This window comes from Geospiza fortis, unplaced genomic scaffold (genome assembly GCF_000277835.1).
Source record: "Geospiza fortis unplaced genomic scaffold, GeoFor_1.0 scaffold172, whole genome shotgun sequence".
Lineage (NCBI taxonomy): Eukaryota > Metazoa > Chordata > Aves > Passeriformes > Thraupidae > Geospiza > Geospiza fortis.
Genome location: NW_005054309.1, coordinates 1,062,936 through 1,066,169, shown reverse-complemented (window position 1 = coordinate 1,066,169; position 3,234 = coordinate 1,062,936).

Genomic DNA, 3,234 nt, shown 5'->3' with positions numbered 1-3,234 from the left:
GGGGCACCGGCCGGGGCTGCGCTCCCGCGGGGGCTGAGGCAGCCGGGGCGCCCTGCGGGAGATAAACGAGCAGCGATGTCTGTCCGTCTGTCTGTCTGTCTGTCCCTGGCAGTCACTGCTCGGCCAGGGTCGGAGGCTCCGCTCGGGCCGTTGGAAAAATGGGAGCAGAACTGTGAATATCCATAGATTTGGCGATTTGAGGGGGACTGGTGATTTTGAGGCCCCGGTTACAAACAATTAACCTACTGGTTTTTATGAAGACTGGCCTGCATTGGGCTTGGAGCACCCAGCAGCTGCTCCCGCCCCGCAGACCCCCCGTGCCCCCCTCGCTTCCAGGGGTCCCGCTGGCTTGGCCTGTGCTCAGAGCACGGATTCACCTTCTGCCAGGCCTCGGCTTCCCTGTTAGCACAGTGTCTGCCTCACACGTGTGCCTTTGAGCTCAATTAAATGTGCCCTGGAGCTGCTTTGGGTTTAGAAAGCTTTGTAGGAGATAGTTTGTTCTTTCTGACAGTGATTTGTGATATAAACCAGTAGAAGCTCTGTCATAATCAAGTTAGTTTAGATTTACTCTCTAGTAATAGAGAGCAATGGTTTCCTGCCTAAAAAAAACCGAACTTCCTTAAACTTGTTTCTCTTGCCACTGGTCATTTTTTTTTCCAAATTTCAATTCTTACAAAATAGCAGTTGTGAATTTGATGGTTTAGCTGGCCAAGAGTAGAAAACCTATTTCTGTGCAGGCAGCTGGGGTTTCCTTTTGACCTCCTGTCATCCTTTAATGCTTCACTCAGTGTTACTGGAACAAAAGCTGAAGTTGATGTTTTAGGGGTTAATATTCCTCCTGTTAAGTCATTAGCAGAACTGTTATTGGCCATTTTAGTGTGGTAAAGATCTCATCCTTAGTGTCTGTCCACACATGGTTGGTAACTCAAGAAAATGAATCCAATTAACCTTTCCAGTGGGTTGATTAAAGTGAATTAAGTCCTTGTGTAGATGCTTATAGTCACAATTTAAGTAGGCTGGATTTGATTTGCCTTTATTAGTTTTTTGAGTTGAACTAACTGGGCTGAGCTGAGGTCGTTTACACTCTGAATGAAAGTACATGTAACTCAAGCAGTCCCTGGGAAATTTGCACCTATGCTATAGTGTGGATTAAACTTCAAGAGTATCCTGTTACTACGATCTGTTGTTACTTGATAGCAATGGGATTAAAGTAGTGTGCCAGAGCAACGTGCAAAGTAGATGAGGTTTGAGCCATGTTCTGCAAAGCCTCAGGCATGTGTCACACTTTTAGTTTAATGGCATCACTTGTTTTTGTTTTGGAAAGTGTTGAGACTGAGCTATGGTTTCGATTAGGTCTTTTCGTGCTCTGTGTCAATGCCAGCCAAGGAAAGAAAAGCATTGCCTGCCATACCGAGGGAAATATTTATTGTTCCTGATAGAGAAATCACTGTTGATCTTTCTGGAAAAGGCCTTCCCTTTCTTTGTGTAGGGTAAAGGTCGGCTGAGTCATTCATTAACAATGAAGAACCTTTTGGTTTGAGTACTTTGTTCTTCACCAGCTCTGCTTCAGGAGGGGAGGTGTTGGGGTTCTCCCTTTCAGGACTGCTGAAAGACAGTGTCATCCTCCTCTTCTGGAGTGATCTCAAAAGCTCTTCTAAAAGTGGGATCATTTCAGTGCAGCGATGGCAGTGAAAATCTGATAACTCTAGCTAGGTGCTGCAGGAGGTCTTGCTTCTTGTGTTTACTTTCCTCCTCTTTTATCTCTAAACACATATCAGCTCAAGGCCTGAGGTGGATGGCATTTTGCTGGTGAAAACCACTTCAGGTGGTCCAGTTTATTTTGTGGGCAGGGGTTTACTGGTGTAAAATACACCCTCAAAACCCACTTTTCCTAGTATGAACTACACCTTGCTGCTGCAGCCTGCTGTTACAGACCCATTTTTCCGCGAGTAGTAGAGTGGATCTGACCTCTGTGGTCACTAAACCTCATGTAAGTTATTTGTTTTGGTGTTAGTTGCAATCTGTGGCCTGTGCTTTTCTGCCTGCATTTCTGTTCATCTCCCAAGTGTCTGTGACATACTTGCTTTTCACAAAACAGCCTTTGCTGTTTGCTCTTTTGACCTACCTTAGCAGATTGCTCAGCTTTGTGTGTGTAGATCTTTTTTACTAGAGGTCTTATTTGTGAGCTTTTTGGTGATAAAAACATCCTAGAAACATTATTTTGATTAGCTACTTATAAAGCAAATAAAATTGTCTTGGGCTCTGCTTGATCTCTTAACTGCCTCCTGTCTCTTGTGACCTGATGCATTCCTAGGAGCTGTTTGGGAAGGGCTCCACCCTCTTTTGGCTGCCTGCAGTGAGTGAGCCCTTGGACTTGAGAGGCATTTCTGGCTGCATGCAGGCAGGCTGAACTGCAAGGGAGGTGTTTAGGAGCTGTGCAAACCATACCCCTCTCTGGAGGATGTACCTGTGGTCCTGTCTGCTCTTGCCTTTCCAAAGGTCTGAGGCAACGTCTTTGTGAAGGGAATGCCTGTCTGCTCAGGCTGAGGCTCAGTCCTTCATCCATTGCAGTCTCCAAGAGCCATCAGTTGGCAGCAGCCGAAAAAACCCAGGTCTGGCCATTCTCCCAGGGGCTCCTCATCTTCCTGCTAGTTTGAATTCTCTGTGAGGAGAGAAAAGGGAGAGGTCGGGAGGGGGGGGGACTCTAAACTCTGCCCCAGTAGTGTGCAGCTCTGGAGAACTATGGAAATTTGCAGTGGGTGAAGTGTTTTTATTGAATTTTATTTTTAGTAGTACCGTAAAGAAATGCACGGGTGGTATGTCTGGGCTGATGATTAGAACTGACCCTGCCACTCCTGGCTGAAGCTCCAGCCTTGACAAAGGCTGATTGTGGTACCTGTGCATGGAGAGATACAACAGTGCTCACGCTGCTTTCCACTCTTTGTTCTGCACCTGATTTGACTTTTGGGAGCTGTACATTCAAATGCTGCTGGTTGCAATCTGCTGCCCAAGAGGCCAGTATCCAAAACATGGTAGTAAAAGATACAGCTCTGACTGTGACCTTGGGGAAACAGGAAGAGCTTGAATGTTTTCTGTCTTGGCAAGGTGTTCTCTGGGGCAGGCAGTCTGGCTGGCTCTCTTTTGCCTTAGCATAAATTGAATAAAAGTTTGCTGTTAGCATCAGTCTTCCTCTTCCTCCCAGCTACAGACCTTTCTGCTGACCTCTGCAGCTTA